This window comes from Acanthisitta chloris, unplaced genomic scaffold (genome assembly GCF_000695815.1).
Source record: "Acanthisitta chloris isolate BGI_N310 unplaced genomic scaffold, ASM69581v1 scaffold4523, whole genome shotgun sequence".
Classification (NCBI taxonomy): Eukaryota; Metazoa; Chordata; class Aves; order Passeriformes; family Acanthisittidae; genus Acanthisitta; species Acanthisitta chloris.
This window is the reverse complement of record NW_008663097.1, coordinates 29,644-37,224: the sequence shown is the minus strand read 5'-3', so window position 1 is coordinate 37,224 and position 7,581 is coordinate 29,644.

Below are 7,581 nucleotides of genomic sequence, written 5' to 3'. Positions count from 1 at the left end.
CCACCGGGCGGGACGGCGGGAGCGGCAGCGCCGAGCGCGGGACTCGTGTGTGGGTTTGACCCAGAAATGTCCCAAATACACAGAAAGGCTTTGAGTGAAACTCGGTGTGAAAGGGTTTCTGAACGCAGCGCTGAGCAGCGCGCCTCACCTCACCGCCTCAGAGCGAACGGAGAGCTGTTTGCTCTCAGGGTTTGTCGCTCAAGGGATCAGCGAACTAATTACACCTAATTACACTAAGTCGTCAAGTGCAGCGATTCTCCCGTCCCGTCAGTTCGGCTCATAGAGGGAACTGCGTTTAAAATTACTGTTGGAACAGTGATAGAAATGTTCCCGTATTGCCCTCAGATGGGCTGGTGGGTTTTGAGCAGAAACAACCAGAAATATTCTTAGTCAACCAATAAAATTCAGGATGCTCAAGCCCAACTAGTATCAGCCGAATTTTGAACCCAAATTTACATAGAAGAATTAGTTGGTTGGTTTTACCTCATTTAATTAGAACAGAAAAAGCAAAAAATAAATTGAAAATATTTTCGCCTTGCACTCGTGGTCTGGCCTCTCTTACAAAAAACTGCACTATGAACAACAGAACAGTACTGTGTGGGTAACAGTCTGCCACCAGTGGAGCTTTAAACCAGGAATACTAATGAAAGTCACGTTCAGAAGAGGCTTCTCACCTCACATGGGCAGCCCCAGAGGTCACTGGGGCAAAGGTTTGGATCCCATGGAAGGGAAAGCCAAAGAATGACTGCTTCACTTCTCCCTAAGGAATGACACACTAAGAAGTCACAATCTCTTTGAATTTTATGTGCTCTGTGACTACAACTTGACAAGTTAAAATCTCTTGACATACATCTAATAGATTTGTCAGAGAAAGGTATGAAGTACCTCATTATCTGATTAAGACTTCTTTCCTTCAAACTGATGTCATTTATTGAAACTAACAGAATAATAAAGATGATTTAAACCCCCTGAAGAAAGCTCCCTCAATAAGATCCAACTCGTGTAAGTGGTATAAAAGGCTAAAACCTCTCTGAACATTCAAAAACTAAGAAGCCTTAAGAAAAATTGTGAAACTGCATCTAGACATCCTTCAAGTTTTTACAGTATCAACACAAGCAGGGCCTGTCTCACTGCAGGATTAAGCAGAACTTCAAAAAAAATGGAAGTGCAGGTTACTTTTTCCATTTACAAGCTCTCTGTGTAAGAAATGCATACCCTGCTCACAGCATGGAAGTAACCATAAGCTGAGCTCTTCTTGCAGATCTTAAACTCAGTGCAATATGTTAACAAAGAACTTAGATGTATAGAGGATGAAGAAGATAACATGAACCAACTTGTAAAGTTGCAGTGCACAGCTAATCTCAGTTATAAAGAGCATGTGTTAGAATTGCTTAATTTATGAGAGACTGATGAAATACAAATTTTCCACTATTGTTCTGTTTGCAGTGTGATAAAAGCAATGCAATAAAGGAGGCAATGGGCTTTGAGACATGCACAGCTTGTCCATACATGACTTATCTGGCACTAGCTTATGTTGTTTTCACATAAATAATATCATTCCCACACAGGCACTCTTTATCTATCCAAAACCCCTGTCACCCTCAGAGAAAAATCTTGTCACCAATATGCACAAAAGCCCCAAACTCGTATTAGCACAGGCAAGAAGCATTCAATTTGAAGTGAAAACATATGGACACGTTCCTCTTACACTGCACTGCAGTGCTGACAGCAGCCTGTGTCACCCTCCCCACACCCTGAGCATTGCTGTTTGAGGGGGGTGTGCAGGTGCCACTGTGCTGCTCAGAGGGCACAGCTGACACACCTGGGGTCACGTCCCCAGCTCTGTCCTGGACTTCTGCCTATTCTCTGCTGAAATCCTCAGTCTCTTTGGTCTCTGGTCTTGCCTTTTACTGGACTGTCAAACCAAAGGAAGGGAGTGGAGGCACTCCAGGGACCTGACCAGTGCTGTAGCAAAGGAAAGAGTTAAGTAACACCAATCAAATGGCAGAACATCAGGGTCTAGAACATCCTACACCACTGGCAGGGACAGCAAAGCCCCTACCATGAGTATTTTGAATAGTTAACTTTTTTTTTTGTTAAAATAAAGGTACTCTCAGGTACACTTCTGTTGTATGACTGATACATAGGGACCTCTTGATTCACCCCAGGCTTCCAGTATGAATCAAACTTGCTGCTGGCACTGCTAACAGTACTCCAGCTACTGAAATCCAGGAGAACAAGATCCAAAACTTGTAATGCATGTGCTGTTTTTTTCTTTATCTTCTCCTGTTTTTTTGCAGATACATCTATCCTCCCACTGCCTCATCAATCTCTTAATATTTTACCCATGTCCTTAGCTTTACCTTTGTCACAAGTTTTCGTGTTATAAAAGCAGTGACCTTAGGGCCCTTAGTCTGTTTGCACTTAAATAAGAGCAAACCCACTAATTTCTGTTGCTCCATTGGCAGGTGCAGCCACATCCATCATTCTTTAAGCTTTGCCTGGAAAAACAGCCCAAAATGAAAGTGATGCTCCTATGGCAAATGTTGCTGCAATAATTTACCATATGACCCATTCTCAGCAGTTCCTCCTGTACTCCTGCCAGAATTTACCACCCTCTTCTAAGTCAACAGACAGAACTACGTCCAATGACATCACTTAATCTATCATCTTAGCTTTGTAGGTCATTTGAGCTTTAGGCAGCCACAGGGTATTTCTTAAGGAGTTCCATTCTTGCTAACTCATCCCACCCTCACACTGCAAGCTGTTGTATCAACACAGCTGTTCTTGGGGCTCCACCATCAACTGACAACACAGGGGACAGTGTTCCAATCAGATGAATTCCTTGATATGGTTCATGTGGCAATGCAAACAGCTTGGCATGACCCAGTGGGAGCAAGTAATAAAAGACTGGTTAAGCCAGCATGTTCCCTAGAGAATTGCACATCAAGTCTGTGCCCACATGCATGAGGTTGTGCACTGTGCCTGAGGCACAAGCAGTCCTTCCTTTCTGCCAGCTCTGCAACACAGCTAACCTTTGACAGGAAACCAGGTGGACTTCAGGACAAGCAATTTATCTACCAGAGCAAGTGAAGTGAAAATTGGTATACTTGCTCTCTTAATGGTTCATTATTTGCCCATTATTTTTACCCAGCCTAAGGAATATCTACATTTGGAGATGTGCAATGTGTATTAACGTGATAATGTTCCTCATCTTCTGGATGTCTCTTAAGGAATTATTATGTGGACTGAATATGATGTGACCATGAACAACATCGAGGAAAAGAAGAGACTGAGTCCCTGTCTAAATATATGTGTGTGTATACACATATGATGAATGGCCATTTGTACCTAGAAAATCCACCCTGAACAGCTCTTTAAAGGAACATCGACTTCAAGTCTAGACAGGAAAAATCTAAAAATAAAGACAGCAAAATGGTTATCAATGAGACTTAGTTCAAACAAGAGAATGGATATACTAGAGGCTAAAGGGATGAAAAAGCACTCAAGAACTATTGTTTCAATAAGATCTAGCCACTTAAAAAAGAAGGAATTAAAAAAGCAAGAGAGATGAAAAAGAAAAAATTTAAGCTGAGAAAAATCTAGAAGGCAGCAGAGCAAACTCAGAGCAGCCTACACTTGCTCACTGTTTACCCTGCTGAGTTAAGTTTCAATGACTGACAAAACATTTCAGCAGTTTCAAAGAAACATGTACTGGAAGAAACATCAGGAACTAATAGTTCTATCTACTAATTCTATCCCAAATTAGTGCTAATCTAAAACATGTGTCAGTTACTCACAAACAGATTACTTACTTGCATTGGAATCACAGTTCTTGCTCTGCCATGTACCTCAACATGCTAAAAGTTGATGACTTTGAATTTTACTGTTACTTGCACAGAAATTACATTTTGGTGGGTTTTTTTGCCATCCTTTGTCTTTCTTGCAAGTACACCAAATACAGGACTAGGTTTGATGATCAGCTTTGATAGAGCAAGGCCAATGCTTGCTGACCAAGTTTTACCAGAAAAAAACAGTTTTAATGGAAAATGCTTTCTCTGTCCTTTCAAATAGAAGGAGTCAGGTTTACTGTTTGCACTCGATGGCATTGCAACTCCTTCTGTTCTCTACCTTTAAGCAGAAATGAAACAGAAAACATGTAAATTACAGAAAAATAAAAAACTTGGCAGCAATAAGGAAATGTTGTTGGAACCATGGACTGTTTTGTTAATAAACAACAGCTGCTTACCTCATGGCATCTGATTCTCCGAACATTTAGCAGTTACAGCCTCAATATTCATGGGGTCTCATGCACCCAAATTTGAATATTTTTGGCCAAGAGTGTGTGTTCAGACTGCCCTTACACCCTTGGTGTCACTGTGTCCCCTTTCCAGAGATGGAAAGAGAACATAACTGTCTCTCATTAGTAAGGAAGGCTGATTATGGAGCACATACAGAGATCACATCACAAATCAAAAGAATAAAAACACTCCTTTAGTGTAAATAACAATTCCTTCTTTGAGATTCCAAACTCTCAGGAGTCATCGATATCGGAGCTGATGTGAACTAATCTAAATTGAACAGAACTCTCTTAACTTTTGAATGGGAGTGCCCATGCAGGATGTATTATGCACTAACTCATATATTTTCAAGTTACCCCTTACTTAATGTGTTTTAGTTTTCTTTAGTGCTATGTATCAGGATGGGAAAAAGCAAGAAGGCAGAACTCACCAGGCAAAGTAACAGCAGTACTTAGAAGTACTTAAAAGTGCATTGACTAATAATTTGAAGACAGCTTAAGAAATTCAAGATCGTATCTTGGTGTCTCCAGGTTGAGTAATGCGACCTGAATGTATCCACCAACCAGACTTGTTCTGCACAGAAACACCAAATTGCACACACATGCACAGAGTTGCAGCAGCTGCTCATGCCAAGAAGATACTCCATTTGCTGTATCAGTTGAAAATTCACACAATAATCGACAAGATAGAAAACAGCATCTCTCCCTGTGAGAAGCTAGCAATAGACAGATCCCAACAATTAGCAAAAGTCTCAGCACAGAGTTTTGCTTCAGGTACAGGAAAAGGCTGCCAAATATCCCCAGGGAACCATGGCTTCCCCTGTTTCTCAGCCATCAGCTGGTTCTGCCCCTTGTTAAGAGTCACTAGTGCTGAACTTGCTGGAAAGTAATCTTACTGACTTTACTATAGCTTTATTTTTTTAAAAATATGATTGGTGACAAGGGCCAAAGAAATTCTGGAAGATCAGTATCTAATTAATGGCAGCATGACCAATAACAACCTTTTGAAAAAAACTTTGTCCTTATCTCAGCTGCAGTTGAAAGCCTCTGAGGAGGGCAGAGGCTGTTTCTGAGAGTCACAGAGATGGAGCCTCTTGAGACTGAGATCTTACCCTTCTGGACTGGAGCATACAGAAGCTCCCAGATAGTATTTGGAAATAAAACAGTGAAAATAAGTAATGTTTCTTGTTTCAATATTTAATCCAAGCAGACACAGACACAGTTTATAAAATTACTCTATTGCAGTAGAGTTTTATATAGCATTTAACTTTTATGAATGTTTTTCCTTCAGTGTTGCATATTTCATATTTCAAAATATCTTTGCACAGTCCTTTGTGCAACTACATGCTAAAAATCTGCAAATGCACACGTAACACTAAACAGCACAAAAAAATACATTCTGTATCCATTCATATGCAAATTTAAAACATTTCACTTGGCAGATAAACAATGAAAAGTTATTTTAAAAAAATCAGAAACTACAAAAATGCACACATAAAAGTCTTCCCTTTTGGATTTTTAGTAAAATACTGCTCTGTATAAGATCTAATGAAAAACTCCAGTGCTTACAAAATACTTTATATCTACGAGAAAAAGAAATGCTTCAATTTATATCTGTATGAATCAAACATAACGACCTTGTTAAAATATAAAAATGAAATCACAGGGGACATGGCAGAGATCAATGCAGATGTCACATCTACCAGGACATGTACAGCTGTAATGAACTGGGCACCAGGCAGAGAAGAGACAAATTAAAAATCAGGGCCTAATACAATATGCAGCAGCTACAGGAATCAGGTGTTTAACCAGCTGTATATACTACACATAGCAACTCTGCTTGAAGAGGGAACAGAAATCTTAGTCTGAAGCAGAATAATTCATGAAAATCACTGTGTTTACTAGTATAGATAACTGTTTCTAAAAATTCTGCATAAATTGGCTATCTGGGTACGTCGAAATTCTGCGATGCAAGAATCTGACACAGCCTCCTCTGCCAGGGGAATTTCTAAACAGCTATTTTCAGATCATTCACACACGACATGGGGGGCTAACATCTGTGCCTCAAAGGACTACTGAAAAACTCTGTGGATTTGCAGATCCAGCAAGAAACCTGTTTGGAAGCAACAAAATTAATCCCTCGAGTATCCTTTATTTCTGTTTACTGGGCCTCGGCAGAAGCAATATTTTTTCTAGAACGGATCAGAATAAAGAAGAAAAATGAAATTTAATCAGTATCAATATACAGCACCAACAGAGGTTTCAAATTTCAGGCTGAAGATTTCACATCAATGTCCATAAGAATGGCACATGTGTGTTAAAAATAGTACAAGGACCTCTGAGCCTTCTTTTTTTTCCTATATGAACTAAGAATGACACAGTTCTGTCCAAAAAATGCAAGTCAGCTTTTTGCCTGAATAGTCTTATGGACCCAAACAGTAAGTTTCTTATAATCTAATTTTGCAATACAGAACTTTTATGACAAAACTAAAAAACAAATATTAGAAGTCACTAGTAACAAAAAATAACCTACTATAGAGAAGGTTTCAGGGCACAGATTACTAGGGGAAGAAATGGACTCTCAGTAAACATAACTTTGACAGCCATCTGGCACACATGGGCATTTTAAACTCTGGCCATTTTCATAGTTTAGAAAAAAAAAATCCAGATATCACTAGCATTAGGAGGCTGTGCACATCTGTAGTAGATAACTATGTTATTATATCATCAGAAAACAACTAAATTTTTAGATTAAAAACTTACCTTATCAAAGAAATCTCTGCTTTGCAAGCATAGTTTTTTTATCCTATAAATTAATCTCCTGGAACAGAAACCAACTTTTGCTACTCTAACATACAATGATACCTGTTTTCAAAGCTGTAAAGCTTTTTCCCCTCTAGCACAAAACCTGGCAGTTCATACTTAAAGTCAAGTTGGCAGTTTCTCTGTAGTTAGCTTTTAGTCCCATTGATTCAACTCAGAAGGACCTGGAGAGTCAACACAAAAGCTGCATTTAAATCGGTCTTATTAGACAATTTCAAAAGAAGCTACAGTACAAAATGTCACAATAAGCAGTGTTAGATGCCCAACTTATTACTGCTCCACATCCCTCCCAAAGAGCACAGCAGTCCTGAGCAAAGGCTGCCACTGTTATTGCTGCTTACCCGACAGAGTCTGTAAGCCACTGTTTGGAGACCTAGGCACAAGGGAGGGCATGGCAACCTTAGCTCAGCATGTCCTGGCTTGTGCTAATTTAAGTGAAAATTAAGTTTTAACATTGT